General features: G+C 41.2%; 1 protein-coding gene and 2 pseudogenes across 4 annotated transcripts in view; 2 read left to right on the top strand and 1 right to left on the bottom strand.

Annotated features, from left to right (window-relative positions):
- TAB3 (TGF-beta activated kinase 1 (MAP3K7) binding protein 3) overlaps positions 1 to 22581 on the top strand; it is an 88266-nt gene that overhangs the window by 13813 nt on the left and 51872 nt on the right. The window contains exons 2-7 of one of the 4 annotated variants that reach the window (XM_081792653.1): positions 7848 to 7936; positions 14533 to 14641; positions 16161 to 16271; positions 20211 to 20392; positions 21773 to 21849; positions 22093 to 22223. The exons of 1 other annotated variant lie outside the window; for it this stretch is intronic. The gene's annotated coding sequence lies outside the window, so the exon portion shown is untranslated. Of the gene's footprint in view, positions 1 to 7847; positions 7937 to 14532; positions 14642 to 14692; positions 15221 to 16160; positions 16272 to 20210; positions 20393 to 21772; positions 21850 to 22092; positions 22224 to 22581 lie in introns of those variants that run through there. 2 more of the 4 variants (XM_081792655.1, XM_081792654.1) reach the window with 2 other exon arrangements.
- On the bottom strand, positions 14749 to 17288 carry LOC145713819 (PAT complex subunit Asterix pseudogene; annotated as a pseudogene).
- Positions 18025 to 20197, top strand: LOC145713864 (B-cell CLL/lymphoma 7 protein family member C-like; annotated as a pseudogene).

The raw sequence follows: 22581 nt of genomic DNA on the forward strand, positions 1-22581 counted from the left end.
ATGATCATATGATTTTTATCCTTTATTTTCTTAATGTGATATATAACGTTGGTTTATTTGCATTCTTGTGTGCCTGGAATAAATCCCATTGATTCTGGTGTATGGTCTTTTTCACGTATTGTTGAATTTGGTTTGTTAATATTTTGTTGAGGATTTTGCATCTATGTTCGTCAATAATACTGGCTTATAGTTTTATTCAGTTGTGGTGTCCTTGTCTAGTTTTGGTATCAGAATAATGCTGGCCTTGTAAAATGAGTCTGGAAGTGTTCTATTTTGGGGGCAAGAGTTTGAGAATGATTGGTATTCTTTGAATGGTAGAATTCACTAGTGTCACTGTCCTGGCGTTTTGCTCATTGGGAGGTTTTTGATTATCAATTCAATCTTCCTAGTAATTGTTCCACTTATTTATTCTATTCTTTCATGATTCAGTCTTACAAGGTTGCATGTTTCTAGGAATTTATCCATTTTGTCTAGGTTTTTCAGGTTGTTTGCATGTAATTGTTCATTGTGGTCTCTTATGATCCTTTGTATTTCTGTGGTATCTGTTGTAATGTATTCTTTGATTTCTATTTTTATGTATTTGAGCCCTCTTTTTATTGTTGTTGAGTCTAGCTAACGGTTCTCTATTTTTTTCCGCAGAACCAGCTCTTAGTTTTATTGATCTTTACTGTTGTTTCTTTTGTCTTTATTTCACGTGTTTCTGGTTTGTTCTTTGTTATCCTTCATTGTCCTGAGTGTGGACTTGCCCCCACCCTGTCCCAGTTCCTTGAGATATGTTAAGCTGTTTGAGAGCTTTCTTTTTTCTTTTCTTTTCTTTTCTTTTCCTTTCCTTTCTTTTCTCTTTTTAAAAAATATATATATAGGTATTTGTTGCTTTGAACTTTTCTGTTAGAACTGCTTTTGCTGCATTGCATAAATCTTGGTATATTGTATTTTACATTTTCATTTGACTCAAGGTACTTTTTAAAAAAGTTTTTTTATTTAAATTCTAGTTAACATACACTGTAGTATTAATTTCAGGTGTACAATATAGGTCAACACTTGCGTCACCTGATGCTCATCACAAGTGCCCTGCTTAATCCCCGCCACCAATTTCACCCATCCTTCCATCCACCTCCCCTCTGGTAATCATCAGTTTGTTCTCTATGATCAAGAGTCTGTTTCTTGGTTTGCCTCTCTCTCTTCTTTTTTTTCCTTTGCTCATTTGTTTCTTGAATTCCACATGAGTGAAATCATAAGCTGTTTGTCTTTCTCTGATTTATTTAGCTTAGCATAATATTCTCTAGCTCCACCCATATCGTTGCAAATGGCAAGATTTCATTCTTTTTTTTTTTTTTTTTTTTTTTTTTTTTTTTTTTATGGCTGAGTAATATTTCATTATATATTCCAGGAAGTTCCATACTATTTTCTAGGGTGGCTGTCCGGGTTTCCATTCCCACCAACAGTGCAAGAGGGTTCCCCTTTCTTTTCATTCTTGCCAACACCTGTTGTTTCTTGTATTGTTGAGTTTAGCCATTCTGACAGGTGTGAAGTGATACGTCATTGTAGTTTTAATTTGCATTTCTCTGATGATCAGTCATGTTGAGCATCTTTTCATGTGTCTTTTGCCATCTGTATGTCTACTTTGGAAAAATGTGTATCCGTGTCTTCTGCCTGTTTTTTAATTGGATTATTCGTTTTTGAGGGTTTTTTTTTTTTAATGTTTGAGAGAGAGTGCGAGACTGAGCATGAGCAGGGGAGGGGGCAGAGAGAGGGGGAGAGAGAAAATCCCAAGCAGGCTCTGTGCATTCAGTTCAGAGCCCAGCACGGGGCTCCATCCCAGGACCTGTGAGATTATGACCTGAGCTGAGGTTAAGAGTCAGACAGTCAACTGACCGAGCCACCCAGTTGCCCCTTGAGTATTGAGGGGTTTTTTGTTTTTGTTTTTTTAGTTTATTTTGAGAGAGCACATGCATCTGGGTGAAGGGCAGAGAGAGAGAGAATCCCAAGCAGGCTCTGCACCACCAGTGCAGAGCCTGAAATGGGGCTCAGACCCTCAGACTGTGAGATCATGACCTGAGCTGAAACCAAGAGTTGGACGTTTAACCACCCGAGCCACCCAGGTGTTCCAGATGTTGAGTTTTATAAGTTATATTTTGGATACTAACCCTTTATCAGGTACATCATTTGCAAATGTTTTCTCCCATTCAGTAGGTTGCCTTTTAGTTTTATTGTTTTCTTTGCTGTGCAGAAGTTTTTGTTTTGATACAGTCACCAGAGTTGTCTTTGGCTTTTGTTTCCCTTCCTCAGACATATCTAGAAAGAAGTTAACTGTGGCTGATGTCAAAGAAGTTACTGCTTGTGTTCTTTTCTAGGATTTTTGTCGTTTCAGGTCTCATGTTTAGGTTTTTTATCCATTTCGAATTCATTTTTGTGTATGGTGTCAGAAAGTGGTCTAGTTTCGTTCCTCTGCATGTTGCTGTCCACTTTTCCCACCACCATTTGTTGAAGAGACTGTCTTATTCCCATTGGGTATTCTTTCTTGTTTTGTTGAAGACTAATTGTATAATTGGGGGTTCATTTCTGGGTTTTCTATTCTGTTACATGGATCTCTGTGTCTGTTTTGTGTCAGTACCATACTGACTTGATGACTACAGCTTTGTAATACAGCTTGAAGTCCGGAGTTGTGATGCCTCTAGCTTTGCTTTGCTTTTTGAACATTGCTTTGGCAATTTGGGGTCTTTTGTGATTCCATACAAATTTTAGGGTGGGTTGTTCTAGCTCTGTGAAAAATGCTGGTGGTAATTTCGGTAGGGATTGCATTAAATGTGTAGATAGCTGTCTCATAGTATTTTTTTTTTCTCTTTTGAGTTCTTTGTTGACACATTACTTCAGTATTTGTGAATTTGCTGTTTTTGTTCTTGCAGTTGGTTTCTAGTTTCATACAATTGTAGTTGGGAAAAGATGCTTAATATGGCTTTATTTCTTCTTATAACCATTTGGCAAATCTCATATATTTATTAAAATTTGTTTTAGCTGAAGTTCCAAATGTATTGGCATTACGGTTATACTCTTTTATCATTTAATGTGTACGGATGGCTTAGTGATAAACCTCCCTTTTATTTTTTATTTTTTTTAAATAGACTTGAACATACATTGTAGTGGTTTTTAATACATTCACACAGTTGTCCACCATCATCATAAGCAATTTTAGAACATTAGCATTCATTCCCGATTATCCCCCAGCCCCTTCCCTCCTCATCAGTCCTAGGTAATTACAAATCTTTTTTGCCCCCTATAGATTTATTTCTTCTGAAATCTTCATATAAATGGAATCATACAATATGTGCTACTTTGTGACCGGCTTCTTTCACTGAGCATAATGCCGAGGTTCATCTGTATTGTAGCATGTGTCAGTTTTATATTTTTATTGCAAGAAAATAGTACACTGGGTGGATATATCATTTTATTCATTCATCAGTTGATGGACATTTGGGTGGTTTTTACTTTTTGGCCATCAAGAATAATGCTGTCATGAACATTCATGTACAAGTTTTTTTTGTCCAAATGTATATTTTCATCTCTCGGGCATTTTTCATTCTTACTACTGAGTAAGTGTATCTTTTCCTGCTTTTTAAAAATAATTTGCACGGGGAGGTTTAGCAATTAATAGTAATTTTCCCAAAAAAACACTATATTTTGTTAATATCTGCTTTTATGTCCACTATTTCCTTTTACTTCTTTAGGGTTTATTTTGCTTTTCTTACTGCTTAACAGTGGTAGTTAGGTATTAATTCGCAACCTAATTTCCAACACAGGGATTTAAAACTATCATTTCATGTTCAAGTATTGCTCTGCCTGAATCCCATAATTTTTGATAGGTAATATTTTCATTATTTCACATCATTTTCTAATTTCCATTGCAGTTTCTTCTTTGATCAGCGAGTTATTGAAAACTGTACTTCTTGGGCCATGTGGGTGGCTCAGTCAGTTAAGCATCTGACCCTTGATTTCAGCTCGGGTCATGATTTCACAGTTTGTGAGATCGAGCCCTGTGTTGGGTTCTGTGCTGTCAGTGCAGAGCCTGCTTGCAATTCTGTTTCCTTCTCTCTCTACCCCTTCCCCACACGTGTTCTCTCTCTTTCTCAAAATAAATAAATATTTTTTAAAAATATTTCTTAAATTCTAGTAATAATGAGAATTTTCTAAGTATCCATATTTTGTATTTGGTTTCTGGCTTTATCACATTTTCCTTAGATAACTTCTTTTTTTTTTTTTTTTAACGTTTATTTATTTTTGAGACAGAGAGAGACAGAGCATGAACGTGGGAGGGTCAGAGAGAGGGAGACACAGAATCTGAAACAGGCTCCATGCTCCGAGCTGTCAGCACAGAGCCCGACGCGGGGCTCGAACTCACGGACCGCGAGATCATGACCTGAGCCGAAGTCGGATGCTTAACCGACTGAGCCACCCAGGCGCCCCAACATTTTATCATTTTTGAAGTGACTCTTTTAACTATAGGGATGCTTTTTCTTTGATGTCTGTTTGGTGTCTGAAACTAATTTAGCTGTTCCATCTTTATTGTGGCTCATGTTTGCATGATGTATTTTTCTTTCCTTTTCCTTTTAATCTTTTTGTGTTATATTTTAGATGACTCTCTTGAAAACAACCTCTATTTGTAGGGATTTTTTTAAATCCAGTCTGATAATCTTTCTTTCTTTTCTTTTTTTTTTTTTGAACATTTAATTGATTCACATTTAATATGATTACTGTTATTTTGAGATTACTTCCAGCATTTCTGAACATTCCAGTTTACCTGTTCTGTATTTCTTTTTCTCTTCCGTTATTTTTGTATCAGTTTTTCCATTATTGGTTCAAATACCACATATTTATTTTAATTCTTTTTGTGATTACCCCAGCATGTACAGCATGTGTATTTGATTTATCAAAGTCTAGTGTTAAGTGATACTTTCACTTTCCTCTTGGTTGAAGCAAGAACATTAAAACTCCTTAGTTCCATTTAACCACCTCCTGACATACATGCTTTGTCCTGTAATTTCATTTTCTGTAAATTTTTTTTTACAAAAGGCATACATATTTAATATACATAATGAGTTTGGAGTTAAGTTTCTATATGCATTTTAAACTCCACAAGACAGTATTTTATACAGTGTTCCGTTAGATTTTAAACCCATTTCCTTAACACTTGCATGGTTCTTCATTCTTTTCTGCATCTCTGAGCTTCCAATTTGGATCAGTTTTCTTTTGCTTTGTGATTTCTGAGTGGGGTTTGCTGGAAGTGAACTTCGTTCTTATTTGAGAATATACTTCATTTCCATTTCTTTAATGTTTATTTGTTTTGATGGGGGGTGGGGTGGTGCAGAGAGAGAAAGAGCAAGAATCCCCACCAGGCTCTGCACAGTCAGCACAGGGCCTGATGCAGGGCTGGAACCCACACACTGTGAGATCATGACCGGAGCCGAAATCAAGAGTTGAACACAACGGACTGAGCCACCTAGGAGCCCCTTCATTTCCATTTTTGGTGGATATTTTCTCTGCACTGGAATACTAGGTTGGCAGTTTTTCTTTCTGCTCCTTAGAGATTGTTTTATTAGCTTTGATTTATATTGTTGCAAACTAAGCTATCTTGGGGTGCCTGGGTGGCTCAGTTGGTTAAGCTCAGGTCATGATCTCACGGCTTATGAGTTTGAGCCCCGCGTTGGGCTATGTACTGACAGCTCAGAGCCTGGAGCCTGCTTCGGGTTCTGTGTCCCTCTCTTGTTCTGCCCCTCCGCTGCTCGCATGCGCATGCGCTCTCTCTCTCTCTCTCTCTGAAAAATAAACATTAAAAAAAAAAAAAAAAACACGAAAGAAAGTAATTCCCCCCACCCCACCCCACAGGACAGTTTTAAGTGTTTCTTTGTTGGTTGTCTGCTAGGAATTCATCGAGAGTCTTAAGTTTGTGGTTTGACATTATTCATCATTATTGGAAGATTTTAGCTATATATTGCTTGCGCCCCATACTACCTCTTCTTCTGGATTCCAGTTAACTGTGTTGTATGGTGGACCTTCTACCGTATCTTCATGTTTGTTACCCTCCCTTCATTCTGAGCTTTTTCCCCACCAATCTATCCTTTGAGGTACTGTCTCCACTGTCTGATTTACTCTCTCACTGACTGTTAAACCTCTTTCTTGGATTCTTAATTTTAGTTTTTGTATTTTTCAGTAACTTTTTGCTTCTTTTAAAAATCGATTATGTCACTTACTATGGTTTTTTAGTTGATTACTGAGATTAAATTGTAATTTAAAATTTTGTTTGAAAAAAAAAATTTTCTGTTTGGTAATTCCAGTATCTGGAGTTCCTGTGAATCTCTTTTTGTTGTTTGCTCTTTCTATGGCTTTTGATCCTGTTTTCTTGTCTCCTCAAGTGCTCTGTTGTCTTTAATTGTATCCTGGGCATTGGATTTGAAGAGTTATTTGACAAATTATTTGTGACCAAGGACGATATCTTCCAGAAAGGATTTATTTTTGTGGCATCTGCTTGAGGGAATCCAGGATTACTTAGTCTAATCTCTGTCAGGGTTTTTCTGGGCCAACCAGATGACTCAAAGCCAGAGTGCATTCAGTGTATGGACTGATTCATTTCTGGTTCACCCTTACTTCTAAGGTGCTGATCTTCAGGTTCCTAACCTGAAGCTGGGGGGAGGATTTTCCTTTTGTCCCTTAAAGCCTGTCAGGCTGTCCGATGCAGTTTAGCTTCTGGTTTCTTTCGGATTGTTGGGGTCACCTCTCTGAATTTTCTGGTCCTCTAATCCATCTGAAAGCACTATCCTGTTGGCTCTTCAGTCCTTTAAGATAGTCGTTTCTTACATTTTGTGCAGCTCTATTTATAGGTCTTCGGCAGGCAGGTTGGTTCAAATCCCCTAATGTGCTGTAACTGAGAGAGGAAGTCCTGTTGGCTCTTCATGGCAGAGTACGCTTTGGACGTGCTTCTCTAAGACTTCAGACTCAGCCGCTAGTTCTCTTTAAGTTTTGTTTTACGGAATTGTACTCACTTGGCTAATTTTGTAGATTTGTGTTAAAAGTGTATATTCTGTGTCTATGAGTGTTTATAAATCTAAAATTATAACAATACTCAGCAGCATTTTAAGTCTCTTCAACCTTAGGCAGTTTCTAGATCCTGACAATGGACAGATTTGTTGTATTTTAAGTTTCAGCTAAAAATAGTGTCTGGAGGGGGGCGCCTGGGTGACTCGGTAGGTTGAGTGTCCGACCTCGGCTCAGGTCACGGTCTCACGGTTCGTGAGTTTGAGCCCCACGTCGGGCGGTGAGCTGACAGCTCAGAGCCTGGGGCCTACTTCCGAGGCTGTGTCTCCCTCTCTCTCTGCCCCTCCCCTGCTCGCACTCTGTCTTTCCTCTTTCTCTCTCTCTGAAAAATAAATAAACGTTAAAAATATATATATTTACTTTGAGAGAGAGACAGAGCGTGAGCAGAGGAGGGGCAGAGAGAGAGGGAGACACAGAATCGGAAGCAGGCTCCGGGCCCCGAGCTGTCAGCACGGAACCTGACATGGGGCTCAAACTCAGGGGCCTTCGAGGTGTGAGATCGTGACCTGAGCCGAAGTCGGCCGCTTAACCGACTGAGCCACCCAGGTGCCCCTCAAAATAAATATTAAAAAAAAAAAAATAGTGTCTGGAGTTACTCTTGGAACATGAAATTCCTCTTAATGGCTATTGGGTTGCACAGTATCAGCTAATTTTTTTCTGTCACGTAAAAGAAAGCTTTCCCAGCCGTGCTTGTACCATCATTACATCTGTCATAATTGACCTGTTTGTAGGTATAATACGTATCTGTCCTTTTGAAATAGGAAACACGGATATATTTCTGCTGAGATTCCTCTTTGCTGTCCTGTGAGAGCTCTCAGACAGCCTTGGGAATGAATGTGGTTCTTTACAGGTGAGAACCATTTTCCTTCTTTGTGTAATTTCCACGGGAGCCTTGTGAGGTGCGATGGTTAGGCAGTTTTAAGCAAAAAAATAGGAAACAAAGCCTAAGGGAAGTTAAGTGACTTGTTGTGGCCCCACACCTGGCTAATGGCATATGTTCTTTGTCTGGGACCACGTGGGCATTTTTTACCTCTTGTGACCAGTTAACACTTGCCTGTGCATACTCACTGATGTCCCAGTTTTGTCATGTTCTGCTTTCTTCTTCCTGTAAACTAAATGATACAGTGACTTCGTGACTCGTGTCCTAAAGATTGGGACAATGGGGAGATTACTCCTTCATATCCCATCCTCAGTAACCCCCCCTCGCCCCCATTTCTAGTTCATGATTCCACTGGCTCTGGAATTTGCCAACTCTGTCCTTTTGGAAAGCTTGCTTTGTCGCTAGTCCTTTTGCATCCCCACGTGTACCAGCAGTCTCTTTCCCGTGTCTTTAGACGTGCCTCCGTTTTTCCAGTTTCAAAAAAGATACCTCCTTTCTCTCCAACACATTTGCCATCCTTGTCATTCATGTGGCTAAACTCAAACCCTCTAACTCCCTTACTGGGTATCTTCTTTAAGGCTTCTTTTCCTTCTGTAATCACCCTTGATGAAGATCCTAGCCAAAATCTTGTTTGCTCTGACCATCTGAACCTTTGGGAGAACAAGAAGCTTTTCTGCCTTGGACCCGTTTTGCAGTCTGTGCGTCACCAGAAATATGGTGGTGCTTCTGCTTCTACGTGGTGCTTGCATTCCACATGCCCTGTCCTTGTTACGGTAACTTTGAACAGTTAGGTCTGTGAAGGTCAAATGCCCTTGTTTACTGGGAGTAGTCAGTCAGTATGGTGTTCAGTTACTACGGATTTCAGGGTATGAGGATGTGGCCTCCTCACATTCAGTATTACTCCATTGTCTTTCAAGAACTAGTTACTTTTAATCCCTGAGGATTCTTTTTTCGGAAGTTCATTCGTTAGTGTCCCCTCTTGTCCCACTGACAAACCTGTCGTGCTTTAAACTGTTGATAGAACTGCGACCCGTGCTGTTATCTCTTGAATATCCTCATCAGAGTATTGGCATTCTTTCCTTTTCTTTTTTAAATCCTGTGTCTTTTCTCTTGTCTACTTTGGTTATTTTTCTTCAGTAAACTTGCTTTACCTCAACCGGGGTATGGAGTATGTTATTTTTTTTACCAGCGCAAGTGGAAGCTTTAAAACAGGGCATGGGTGCCATAGTCTTGCTTCATTGCTTATTGCAGAGCCTGGCATATAATAATTCAATAAGTGCTTAAGTTAACATGTTTAATATTATAATCAATTGTAAATGTTAATATTGATAATTATAATTACTGACAGGATTATTAAGTTGATACTTAAATATAATGGTGTTGGCTTTTTAAGGGTTTTATCTCAGGACTGCCTTAAGAACCCTTGCATTAGTTTTATATCTCTAGCTTCTTATTCTACAATCTCTTTACTAAATAATGAAAATGATCTTTTAAATATTAATTTGAGTTCATTGATGTTTTCTCCTTAAAGGACTCTGTAGTGACTATTAGTTAAGTGCTTTTATTTTTACTTTTTTATTTGTGAACATTTCCAAATGTCTCTTTCGCTGAGAATTTATACCACGTCCGAGATATTGTTTTATTCCTAAATGTGTCTATAAAACGACACGTTGTTCTGTATTATCGCAATGCACTAGCATACACAACACACCTGATAAGGATGTCTTTTTTGTTTTTAACTACTTATTTTGAAAGAGAGAGCTTGCACCTGCATGCACTCCTGAGTGGGAGAGGGGCAGAGAGAGAAAGAGAGAGAATCCCAAGCTGGCTCGCCTGTTAGTGCATAGCCTGACTCGGGGCTCTGTCCCAGGAACTGTGAGAACAGGACCCGAGCTGACACCAAGTCAGATAGATGCTCAGCCGACTGAGCCAGCCAGGTGCCCCAAGAATGATTTCTTAATAGCTCATACCATACTTAGTCCATGTTCGAGTTTCCCCAGTTCCCTAACAAGTGTTTTTGTATAGTTTGATTTGTCAGAGGGCTCAGGTGATAACCTCCTGATCCCTTCATGAAGCCCCACTTTTTACCGAATTCTTTTACCATCTACCGATTACCATTGCAAGGATTATTTAATGAAAATTTTCAAAAGTGAGGGGTGCCTGGCTGGTTGAGCATGAGACTTTTGATTGTGGGGTCGTGAATTCGAGTTCCACATTGGGGCTAGAGTTTACTTAAAAATAAAAAAAGTTACAAAATTGTGATTGTGCTAATTTGCTTGCTTCTGCCATTATTCGCTGAAATCTTTCTCTGTGGGAGAATTTTTCCCTCATTCACTAAGGCTCCTTGGTTAACCTGCAATATCTAGTCAGTTCTTGAGTTGTTAATATTGCCTGTTGGGGAACTGAAGACTGTTTTCTTCTCCTTTTTTAAAATGAAGTTTAATTAGTGTATAACATTATGTTAGTTTCAGGTGTATAACATTGATTCAGCAATTCTGTACGTTACTCTGTGCTCACCGCAAGTATAGTCACCATCTGTCACCAAAGAACATGATCACAATAGTACTGGTTCTATTCCCTGCATTACTTTTCATTTCAGTGATTTATTTGTTTTACAATTAGAAGATTGCACATCTTAATCCCCTTTGTTTCACCCATTTCCCCACCCACCTCCCTTGTGGCAACCAGCAGTTCTCTTTATTTAAGAGTGCTTTATTGTTTGTTTTGCTTTTTAGATTCCATATGTAAGTGAAATCCTATGGTATTTGTCTTTCTTGGACTTATTTCACTTAGTAAAATACCTTCTAGGTCCCCATCCATGTTGTCTCAAATGGTAGGATACCTTTTTTTTTTTTTATGTTTGAGTAGTATTACACACACACACACACACACACACACACACATACATACCATATCTTCTCCATTCATTCATCTCTGGATGGACACTTGGGTTGCTTCCATATCTTGGCTATTATAAATCATGCTGCAGTAAACATAAGGGTGCATATCTTTTTGGATTAGTGTTTTCAATTTTCTTTGGGTAAGTGCCTGGTAGTGGAATTACTGTATTGTATACTATTTTTAGTTTTAATTTTTGGGGGGAGACTCCATACCGCTTTCCACAGTGGCTATGCCTGTTTACATTTCCACCAACAGTTCATGAAGTTTCCCTTTTCTCCACATCCTTGCCAGCTTTTGTTATTTCTTGTCTGTCTGTCTGTCTGTCTCTCTCTTTTTTTTTTTGAGAGCACCTGCGCTCTTTAGCAAGGGAGGGGCAGAGGGAGAGGGAGACTGAGAATCTTAACCAGGCTGCACATCAGCCCGGATCCTGATGTGGAGCTTGATCTCACCACCATGAGGTCATGACCTGACTGACCTGAAATCCAGAGTCAGATGCTTAACTGACTAATCCACCCAGGCACCCCTTGTCTTTTTGATAATAGCCTTTCTGGTAGGCGTGAAATGGTATCTCATTGTTATTTTGATTTGCATTTCCCTGATAATTGAGCATCTTTTCATGTGTCTGTTGGCCATTTGTATGTCATCTTTGGAAAAATGTCCATTTAGGTCTTCTGCCCATTTTTTAATCGGATTATTATTATTATTATTATTTAATGTTTGTTTGTTTGTTTTTTGAGAGACAGAACATGAGCGGGGGAGGGGCAGAGGGTGAGGGAGTTACAGATTCCGAAATAGGCTCCAGGCTCTGAGCTGTGAGCACAGAGCCCAATGTGGGGCTTGAACTCACGAACCGCGAGATCATGACCTGAGCTGAAGTCAGATGTTTGACTGAGCCATCCAGGTGCCCCTCAGATGGTTTTTTTGGTGTTCAGTTTTAGTTCTTTATGTATTTTGGATATTAGCCCCTTATCAGTTAATATCATTTGCAGATAACTTTTTCCATTCAGTAGGTTGCCTTTTCATTTTGTTGATGCTTTTCTTTTTTGGCAAAAGCTTTTCATTTTGGTGTAGTCCTGGTAGTTTAATTTTGCTTTTGTTTCCCTTGTCGGAGAGACATATCTAGAAACATGTTGCTAAGGCTGATGCCAAAGAAATTACTGCCTATGTTTTCTTCTAGGAGTTTTATATTTTCAGGTCTCACACTTTGGTCTTTAATCCCTTTTGAATTTATTTTGGTGTATGGTGTAAGAAAGAGGTCCAGTGTCACTGTTTTACATGTAGCTGTCCAGTTTTCCCAGTACTGTTTAATTGAAGAGACTGTCCTTTCCCCATCGTATAGCCTCCCTTGTCTCCTTTCTCATACATTAATTGGCTTTTTAAGTGTGGATTTATTTCTGTGCTCTCTGTTTCTTTGATCTATGTGTCTCTTTTTGTACCAGTACTATACTGTTTTGATTACTACATCTTTAGAATATATCTTGAAATCTGGGATTGTAATACCTCCAGCTTTGTTCTTTCTCAAGATTGTTTTGGCTATTCAAGGTCTTTTGTGGTTCCATATAGATTTTAGTAGTATTCTAGTTTTGTGAAAAATGCTCTTGGTATTTTCATAGGGATTGCATTGAATGTGGAGAACCCTTTGGGTAGTATGGATATTTTAGCAATGCTAATTATTATAATCCATGAGCATGAAGTATCCTTCCATTTGTGTCATCTTGAGTTTCTTTCATTGGTGTTTTAGAGTGTTCAGAGTACAGATTTTTCACCTTCTTGGTTAGGTTTGTTCCTACGTATTTTATTCTCTCTGATGCAATTGTTAATGGAATTGTTTTCTTAATTTCTCTTTCTGCTACTTCATTATTAGTGTAGAGAAATGCAACAGATTTCTGTGTACTTTATAGACTGCAATTTATTAAGTTCGTTTATCAATTCTATTTTTTTTTGGTGGAGTCTTTAGGGTTTTCTCTATATAGCACTATGTCATCTGCAAATCGTGAGTTTTACTTCTTCCCTACCAATTTGTTGCCCTTTTTTTTTTTTTTTTTTCTCGTCTGGTTGCTCTGACTAGGGCTTCCAGTTCTATGTTGAGCAAAAGTGTTCAGTATGGACATCCTTGTCTTATTTCTGATCTTAGAGGAAAAGCTCTCACTTTTTTTACCACTCACTATGCTGTTGTGGGCTTTTCATATATGGTCTTTATTATGTTGAGGTTGTTCTCTTTAAACCTACTTTGTTGGGAGTTTTATTGTGAATGGATGTTGTACTCTGTCACATGCTTTTTTTTTGTATCTCTTGACATGATCATAAAGATTTTTATTCTTTCTCTTGATACTGTGATGTATCACATTAAATTGTGAATATTGTACCATCCTTGCATCCCTGGAATATGATTTTTTTTTTTTTTTTTTTTAGTGTAATGTTGACCTTGGTTTGCTCATACTTTGTTAAGGATTTTTGCATCTTTTTGCTCTTGAGAGAGGGTGCGACTGAGTGAGGGGCAGAGATGTACTGGTGTTTTGTTCCAGATTTTTTCTTGTAATTGATTTCTGGTTTCATATTATTTTGGTCAGAAGAGATAGTTGATGTGTTTTCACTTTTCTTGAATTTACTAAGACTTGTTTTATGGCCTAACGTGATTTATTCTGGAAAACGTTCCGTGTGCACTTGAAAAGACTGTGTATTTCATTGTTTTTGGATAGAATGTTCTGTATATCTGTTAGGTCCATCTGGCTTAATGTGTCATTTAAAGCCACTCTCCTTTTAATTTTCTGTCTGAATGATCTGTCCATTGATGTATGTGGGTATTAAACTCCCCTACTGTTACTGTATTACTGTTAGTTTCTACTTTTGTGTCTGTTAATACTTGGTTTACATATTTTGGTGTTTCTGTGTTGGGTGCATAGATATGTACAATTGTTATATCATCTTGTTGTATTGTTCCCTTTATCTTTATGTAGTGTCTTTCTTTGTCTTTTGCTACAGTCTTTGTTTTAAAATCTGTTTTGTCTGGTATAAGTATTGCTACCCTGGCTCTTCTTTTCACTTCTATTTGTATGATAAATGCTTTTCCATTCTTTCACTTTTATTCTGCATGTGCCTTTAGTTCTGAAGTCAGTCTCTTGTAAGACCATATGTGGATGGTCTTGTTCTTTGCTTTATTTTTTTTTTTTTAAGTTTTTATTTATTTTTGAGACAGAGAGAGACAGAGCATGAGCAGGGGAGGGGCAGAGAGAGAGGGAGACACAGAATCTGAAGCAAGCTCCAGGCTCTGAGCTGTCAGCACAGAGCCTGACGTGGGGCTTGAAGTCACAGACTGTGAGATCATGACCTGAGCTGAAGTTGGATGCTTAACTGACTGAGCCACCCAGGCGCCCCTTTGCTTTATTTTTTAAACACGTTTTATTTATTTTTGAGAGAGAGAGAGAGAGACAGACAGACAGACAATGAGTGGGAGGAGGGGCAGAGAGAGCCGGGGACAGAGGATCCAAAGGGAGCTCTGCACTGACAGCAGAGAGCCTGATGTGGAGCTTAAACTCATGAAATGTGAGATCATGGCCTGAGCTGAAGTCGGAGGTTCAGCTGACTAAGCCGCTCAGGTGCTTCTGGTCTTGTTTTTTTTTTTTTTTATTCAAGTTACCCTATATCTTTTTTTTTTCTTTTGCCAGAATGCAGAACTTGATCGTTCACTGTTTTCAACAACAACAAAGAAACCACAAGTGGATACACTTAGAAACATGGATAGCATCTCCCTCACTGGCAGGCAGGTTGGGGAAGGTAGGCAGGAACGGTAGGCCTAGGGTGTTCTTTGCCCAGCTGAAGTGGAACCCCAGGGAAAGGGTCAGGTTCCCTCCATGCAGGTGTGGACCCTGAGACTTTCTCATTCAGGGAAACCCAGGACAGCAGGTGACGTAGCAAGCCGAGCAGCCAGGGGGCCGGGCCTGGGGGAAGGTGGCTAGAGTAGTCCTTTGCTGACATCCCCGGGGGAGCGTCATGGGCTGAGGGTTCCGCAGATAGGACATCACCGTGGCAGAGATGGACAGCGTGGCTGCTCATCATCCGTGCACTGTCCTCAGAGCTCTAGGCGTTGGCCACGCCGATGAACGGGCAGAAGACGGTGACCCGGGCGTACCACTGCACCTTGGGCACGAGGCTGCACGTGCTGAAGATAATGCCGAACGGGTTCACGTAGGCCGGCGTCAGGTCGTCCAAGGCCAGGTTACACTGGCTCTGTGGGGGCTTGTTCCCCGGCACTTTGTTCAGCCCCTGTGGGTCCAGCATACTGTTAGTAGATACCCACCCTGTATCTTTTTATTGGAGCTTTAGTCCATTTACATTTAACGTAATTATTGATCGGTATGTATTGTTTCCTCTGTATCTAAGACTATTTATTATTTCACTGAGGCTTATGATCAAATACTTTTTTTTCTGTATTTTTGAATGATGTGTGATTTTGTGAGTTGGGTTATGGGAAGGGCCTCCCAGTCTTCAGTGAGCATTTTGAATTCTATTGAGAAGATAGAGCAGGTGACAAAAAGCCATATACCCCCTTTGCTGTTGGGCTTTGCAGTGTGGGTGTGGTGCTCCTTTGGGGGTTTGGAAATTTAAAAAATGCCTTTACTTTACCAGAGAGTAAATTAGATTCAGTATGGAGTCATTTAAATTTTAAGACCTCTGGCTCTTAAGGAGCCTGAAACTCATTACATTTTAATGACTAGTATAAATGGGGAGCTGCAGGGACCCCCAATAGTTTGCCGGGGATGCAAGTAAAGTTCCTGTTGCTTGCTTTTTAAAAAAATTTTAAATTTTTTAAATTTAAGGTTATTTGTTTTGAGTGAGTGAGTGAGAGAGGGAGGGGGAGGGGAGGGGAATCCCAAGCAGACTCCTCGCTGTCAGCACAGGGCCTGATGCAGAGCTCGAAATCATGAACTGTGAGATCATGACCTGAGTTGTAACCAAGAGCCAGCCGCTTAAGTGCCTGAGCTCCCCAGACGTCCCCCAGCCTCGCTAGCTTTCTGTGAAGACAGAAACCTCACAGGAGCTGTGGCTGTCCTCCCTGCTGTTGCTGGCTCTCCCTTAGGCACTAGACGTGACTTAGTGGGAAGAGGGGCAGGGTGGCTGATGCAGTCAGGTGAACTTTCTGTTGGTATTGATTGAATGTAAACGTATTCCCTGGAATTTCAGGCAGTAAAGGAGTACGAACACTGCTTTCTGTTTCGTGACCTTTGATTTATCTACTATCATTTGCTCAGGCTGTCTTTAAACCTTTTATAATTGAAACCTCTTTGGTCTTCAGTTTTTTCAGGGTAGCGTCTGCAGCCTTTTCTCAAGCGTTTCACCGTGAATTGTTGTGTGTCAAACTGGACAAGGCATCTTAGTTGAAGTTTCAGCAATCGAAAAATGAGAGGTAAGGAGTGTATATATATCTTCATTTCGGTAGTTACTAGGACCAAAAACCGTTCCGAAATCTAATCTGTACTGCCGTTAACACGTATTTACCCCATGCCCTCCCTCTCACCCCTTTGGGCATGGAAGAGCAAGGATGGAAAAATAAAAGATGGCCGGGAAACTTGACGTGTTTGGATTTGGGCCCTAAATCAGGCCCCTGAGAAGGTCTTTGTACATGTAATTTGTTACTAGAAAGCTCAGCAGCAGAGGGAAGGGTAACTTAGCGTATGGTTTTGGACTAAAGGGGCAAATCCCACCCAGGTCCCAGACCCTCGGTGACTGTGGCTGGAGCTGGTGGAGCTTCAGAGACCTGCCCTGCGGAGTAATTGAGTGTGCTGTGTGCACATGCCCATCTTCCACCTGCCTAGCTTTTGTGGTAATTGTTCTTTTCGGTCCATGCTCAGTAACAGAGTTGTGGAGACGATAAATCTCGTATAATGAACACGTACGGGTATACTTTTTTATATGGTTTTGTAGTTCTTTGAGCCACTGGTAGATCTGTTTCAAGAAAGACTGAATAATAATATCAGCTTTGATTTCCACCTAGTTTTTCCACATGACAGAAACTTTGCCACTGTTACAAAACATCTCTTTCCTAGTATAATAACATGTGTGGCTGTGTGTGTGAATTAAACGCCGGCCAAGATGTTGTGAGGCCGGTTGTGTGATTTTAGCTTTTTAGCAAGTTTTTAAAATCCCTGCGGCTTTCAGTCATCTTATATAAAACAAGGACATGATACTGAGGCTGGTTTCAGGGTTTCTCACCTTTGGCACTATTGACGTTTGAGGCCAGGTAATTTGTCGTCGGGAGCTGTCTGTGGCCTGTAGGATGGTGAGCAGTATCCTTGGCTTCTGCCTACAAGATGCCAGAAGCGTCCCTCCCCAGTATGACGACTTAAATTGTCTCCGCACATTTCCAAATGTGCCTTTTGGGGCAAAAGCATCCCCAGTTGGGAACCACTGGGTTACGCGACATCTAGAGTTCCTTCCGACTTTATATTTCTATTGTTTTTATTTCAAAAAAAATCCTATTCTTTGCAACCTAGTTTAAATGTCATCTCTTCCATGAAGCTTTTTCCTTGTCTTACCTTGTTTCTTTAAATGACTTAACCCCTCTCCTATACCTGTCACTGTGTTTCTTTGACGGCATCCGTCTTTTGTACCTCTAACCTGACTGCTCAGATCTTGTTAAATGAATGAACAGTGGATTCGGGAGGATCATCAGGTTTGACATTGTTAAAGAAATGATTATAAACGGTATTTTTGTTCATCTTTCATACCCTTCCGGTATGAAGTTCCCACGGTTTGTGATCTTGAATTTCTGGGTTTAGGGAACGGGTTACTTTTTTTTTTTTTTTTAAATGTTTGTTTATTTTTGAGAGAGGGAGAGAGATAGCACGAGTGGGGGAGGGGCAGAAAGTGCAAAGGAATCACAGAATCTGAAACAGGTTCCAGGCTTCGAGCTGTCAGCCCAGAGCCTGACTCAGGGCTCACACTCGGGAAGGGCTGGATCATGACCTGAGCCGAATTCGGACACTCAACCGACTTACCCCCCAGGCGCCCCAGGAAACTGATTACTTTTTTTAATCTTTTTTTTTTTTTTTTTAATGTTTATTTATTGATTTTGAGAGAGAGTGTGTGCGTGCTCTTGCAGGGAAGGGGCTGGGGGTGGGAGGGGGAGAGAGAGAGAGAGAAAGAGAATGCATCCCGAGCAGGCTCGCCTCTGTCAACACAGGGCCAAGAAGGGGCTCAATCCCAGGAACCCGAGCTGAGATCAAGAGTCGGACGCGTAACCGACTGAGCCGCCCGGGCTCACCTTTTAAAAATCTTTTTAGGAGGCAGGAACCCTCCAGTAGTACGTGAGGGAGCCACCCAGAACCCATTGAGGCCGCATGTGAGAAAGACAAAGTCACACAGAAATTCGTAACATCGAGAGTTGTTTCAGCTTTCATATGCACACGTGTCTCAGCTCCACGCCGAGTTGCTGCCATCTCTTCTCTCCCTCCCTCTCTGCTCTACCCCGCGGGTGTGTGCATGTGCTCTCAGAATAAACCTTTAAAACGTTACGAAAATCGTCATCTGTTGAGATAAAAGTAAAATAGAAAGGTAGTAAATGTTTGTTGTTTTTTTACGTAGCCTAGAATACCTCCCCATGTTCTAAGTATTCCTCATAAGAACCCACAGTGGGGGCGGGGGGGAGGAAAACAACACAACACATTTTAATCATGATCTAATAATACATACCTACACCTCATACAAGACTTCTGAATCCAGATTTACCATTACTATGTATCAAGCACTCTGCTATTTTCTGTGACTTTTTTTTTTCTTTCATACTTACCATCACCCAATAAATGTATTCTACGTTTCACTAATAGGCCACAACCTCCCTTTTGAAAAAGTGTGCTAAGTAATCTGTTTAAGTTATAAAATGTGGAGATGATCTGCCTCTGGCATGTGTTACTAGTCACTTGTCCTGTCTCTCTTTTTAAATAATGTTATTTGAGACTAAAGACCTTGGAGGGAGGGCCGGCAGGCCGAGAGAGCGGCACCTGGCTCTGGCCCTGAGCCCAAGCCCGTGGGACGGGAGGCGGCCCAGCTGTGGCCTCGGTCTCCGCTCCAGCCCCACCAGCATGGCCGGTGGGACCCTGCGGGCTGAGACCTGGAGCTGGGGCAAGGATGACCTCACGGAGGTGATGGTGACCGTGGAGAAAGTCTGGAGATGGGAGGAGTGCTGGGTCAACTGTAGGCCACACTTCCCTTTGTATCTTCAAGTTGGGTGCCAGTGGTGGATCTCCAGGAGGGGGAGCGACAGAGGGCAGGTGGTGGGGACAGAGAGATTCTGAGCCCTGGAGTGCGGGGTAGGGGCGCCAGTCCCTTAGGGTGGCCCCCTCATCCTGCTGGGTCTCAATGATGAAAACAGTAACCACACTCTCCATTCGGAGACCTCCCTGCAAAAGGGCACCGAGTCCAGCCCATGGGACACCCACCAGCCCAGCCTCCCCGTGGCTCCTGCCCCACCACTTGAAGCGGCCCCAGAGCATGCTCAGCCCCCACGGCTGTGCCAAGAGACAGATCCTGGGGGCCTAACTGCAGGCGGCACCCGTGCACTCCCATTGCTGACCAAGGAGGACCCTGTTCGAGAATTGCTAGAGGCTGAGCACTGCCCCCCCCAGCTTACCCTGTTCCAGAATTGCTAGAGGCTGAACAACCCCCCCCCCCCCCCCCGCCAGCTTACCCTGTCTTTGAGTCAGTGCCACCTGTCCCCAGGGGAGCCCTGGGTGACACAGACACAGGGCATCCCCTACCCCAAGCACATCTGCCCAAATGCCCCCAAGCCCTGAGAAGCTGGCCTGTCCTATCGACCAGGAGCCCTTTGGCTTTTTACAAATAAAGACCTCTTTGTTTAAAAAACCAAAAACAAAAAATTTAAAACACCTCAACCAGAGCAAATTAGATTTCCAATTAATTTAAAATCCTGTATTTAATCATTTACACTAAGTATTTAGTGTGCATAAGGCACTGTAACTAAAAGAGCATGTTTGATTTTTCTTAAGATTTACAGTGCTGAACCCTAGAGGACGATGAAAAGTTAACACACATTATTTCAGGTGCAAATAGGGGTGGTGCACACTGAACTTGTTGGGCATTTAGGAAGGGGAGAGAGCTACGGTGATTAAGGTTGAGAAAGTTCACGTGAATGTGGGGTGGATTTTGTGTTCCATCAGGTTTGAAAAAGCCATTACATATGGAAGAAGCAGCATTCATGTAGGTGTCTGGGATTTCTGCTCCTACTTGAAGTTCATTTTTGGGGTAATGTTTAAGATAAAGGAATTGAGAAATTAAAAAACAAGAAAAATGTGGTTACATTAATTTTTTTTTTTTTTTTTTTTTTGAGAGAGCACGAGTGGGTGAGGGGCAGAGAGAGAGGGAGACACAGAATCCGAGGCAGGCTTCAGACTCTGAGCTGTCAGCACAGAGCCCGACATGGGGCTCGAACCCACGAACCATGAGATCGTGACCTGAGCTGAAGTCGGATACTTAACCCACTGAGCCACCCAGGTGCCCCAGAAGAATATGGTTAAGTACTAAAAATATACAGTATAAACAGGGTGTGTTATTTTAGCTCTCCTGTGGTCATAAAATGAGGTTCAGTCAGGAGATTAAGTAGAGACTTGTATCCATGATACCTCTTATAGAACCCAGTGTTTACCCCCAAATGGTAAAGTTAACATTGGATTATCAGGTTTACTGGGATGAAGATACAGTAGCCCCCCTTTTATCCACAGGGAACATGTTCCAAGTCCCCCAATGGAGGCTTGAAACCATGGATAGTACCGAGCTCTATGTAAATTATGGTTTTTTCTCTACATATCTATGATAAAGTTTATGAAGTAGACACGGGAAGAGATGAGCTATAATAAATGAGAACATTTATGACAATGTACCATAATAAAAGTTAGGTGAATGTGGCATCTTAAAATATTTGATAGTATTCATCCCTGTTTTTGTGATGATGTGAGATGATAAAATGCCTACGTGATGAGCTACAGTGAGATGAAAGGCGTAGACGTTGTGACATAGTGTTAGGCTGCTGTTGACCTTCTCATGGTAAGTTGGAAGGTGAATCATCTGCTTCTGGACTGCAGTTGACCATGGGTAACTGAAAGCGCAGGAAATGAAACCATGTGTGAGAGGGGACTACTGTAGTTTCTGAACGATGGGGAGAGAGAATGCTCATCTGTCAAAAGAAGCCTGTAAGGTTACTCTTCTTTGTATAAATAGCCCTTTGGGGAACAGAAATAGTTTGTATTATAGTCCACATGCAAAAAAATTGTTTAAAGTTTATTTGTGGTGAGGGAGAGAGAGCAGAGGAAGGTGGGGAGGGAGGGAGAGAGAATTTGAAGCAGGCTCTGCACTGTCAGCTCAGAGCCTGACACGGGACTCAAACTCAAAAACCGTGAGATCGTGACCTGAGCTGAGATCAAGAGTTGGACGCTCAACCGACTGAGCCGCTCAGGCGCCCCTGTAGTCCACATGTTTTATGAAGGTATTTACTATTTTGACCACACGGTTTAAAGTTTCATACATAGCTTGTGAGGTCTGGGCTTCCTCCTATCTTCTGTGGTGAATGGGGGGTCAGGATGGTAAGTCACAACCAGGCGTGCTACAAAAGCCTTAAGAAAACAAGTGGTGGATTATTTTCTTGTTTTCCTGAACTGCTGCTCTCTCGGAATAACGTAGAATTAACGTGGGAGAGATTTGTGACCTGACAAAAAGGACAGTGATTCAGCCTGTGAGGATACTTGGGAAAGAACCACCTGGCTTCACAGTGTGGTCTGGCATCCCGTCTGCTGTCACCTTAAGGCCCCAGAAGTCTGTGGGGTTCTGTCGTTTTTGCATACTGAGTCGGGAAGTCAGCACAAGGATAACTATCTCCTCGTTTCGTCACCTTTACAGACTACTGAAAAGAAGGTGCTTTTCGAGCTGGAGATGTGAATAAGACTGCCGTGCCAGAGCTTATAAATCATCTTCAGGTAAATTTTGTTTAATTAAGTAGATTTTTGGTTTTGTACAGTTTTAGTTTTACAGAAAAACGGAGACGGTAATACACAGAGTTCCTGTCTACTCAGCACCCGGTTTCTTCTAATTAATGAATAGATTACATTAGCAACGGTACATTTATTACAGTTAATTAGCCAATATTGAAACATTGTTATTAACTCCACAGTTTATTCAGATTTCTCTGGTTTTTATCTAATGGGTTTTTTCTGTTTTAGGGTCCCCCACCCCCCCCCGGGACACCACATCACGTGTGGTCACCATGTCTCCTTAGGCTCCCCTTGCTGTGACAGTTTCTCAGACTTTCACTGTTTTGATGACCTTGTCAGTTTTGAAGAGAACCGATCAGGTATTTTGTAGAATATCTTTTAGTCAGGATTTGTTTCCTGTTCTTCTCATTGTTTAGATTGGTGTTGTGGGTTTGGGGGAGGAAGACCACAGAGGTAAAGTGCCATTCTTCTCTTCTTAGCACATCAGGAGTGTCTGCTTCAATATGATTTGTCACTGTTCACGTTCACTTTGGTCACCTGGCTAAGGTTTATGTCAGGGTTCTCCACTGTAGTGTTACTTTTCTTTCTTTTTTTAAAATTCTTTCCCGCACTGTGTTGTTTGGAACGAAGTCACCGTGTGGTCCCCGCTTGAGTGGGAAGTTATGGTCCATCTCCTGAGGGTGTTCTGCATAAATTATTGGGAAGTCTTCTGCATGG

This window comes from Panthera onca, chromosome X (assembly GCF_046562875.1).
Source record: "Panthera onca isolate mPanOnc1 chromosome X, mPanOnc1 haplotype 2, whole genome shotgun sequence".
Taxonomy (NCBI): Eukaryota; Metazoa; Chordata; class Mammalia; order Carnivora; family Felidae; genus Panthera; species Panthera onca.